The following is a 978-nucleotide window of genomic DNA, read 5'->3' as shown; positions in this document are numbered from 1 at the left end:
GGGACGAGGGCTATGTGGGCCGCCAGGACCTGTTGATGACGTAGTTCCTCCCTAGCCACACACACACACACACACACACACACAGCCGCTCATTTAACGACTATCCCTAATGATTGTGTTGCCTAACTGCCATCCCTACCTTTGTAGACTTGCCCACTCGATACTTCAGTTAGCCAAAGCCTACAGTCGTTCTTCTTTTAGGCGTGGTGTGTGGGGTGATGTCTCTATGTTGGAATGACATACTTTTGGCGTTCTTAAGTGTTGTGTATTGCATGGGTTACTTACCCTGTTGCTACAACACTCTGTCCTGTGACTAATTGTATTCAGACACCTAAAGAATGTATATAAGTTTAAAAGTCTTTGTTCGCCGATGATAGATGATTGAACATATGTAAGTCTGGTGTTATTTTGCGCCTTGTATTATGATAAAATATTAACACGAAGTCGCCAAGGATACATGACGCTGGGGGCTTCAAGGTCGATAACTTGAAGCATGGGGCGGCTCTAGTAGTAGAAAACGGATGTTATGGGTTTTGCTGGAGAAAATGGGAAGAAAGGTTGAAGTGTTGGAAGGGTAAACATATTGAAGGAGTGTATATTTGTAAAATGATTTACTTCTTTCTATGGATGCTTTATCTAACTTGTGCCTCTAATTTTCTTCTTAGAGATGATAATAGATTTGTCTATAAAGATTTTATGCTAAAATTGTGGAACCGAAACTTATCTGATTAAGTACTATATAATTTTGCATTGTATTTGGATGAAAGCCTAGGGCCCTTCACGCCACATAAGATTCCCTAAAGAAACATGTACTGTTTATCACATTTCGTGTGGGCTGTATTACCCCCGACTCATTTATTTTCATTATTTTTCAAGTATGAATATTTGGCAGATTCGTTGTTTGTACGCAGTTACGTTAGTTTTGAGTTGGATTTCTTGAGAAAGTTATATATATATATATATATATATATATATATA

This window comes from Panulirus ornatus, chromosome 29 (genome assembly GCF_036320965.1).
Source record: "Panulirus ornatus isolate Po-2019 chromosome 29, ASM3632096v1, whole genome shotgun sequence".
NCBI lineage: Eukaryota > Metazoa > Arthropoda > Malacostraca > Decapoda > Palinuridae > Panulirus > Panulirus ornatus.
The sequence above is the reverse complement of the archived record's forward strand: the minus strand, read 5'-3'. Positions refer to the sequence as shown.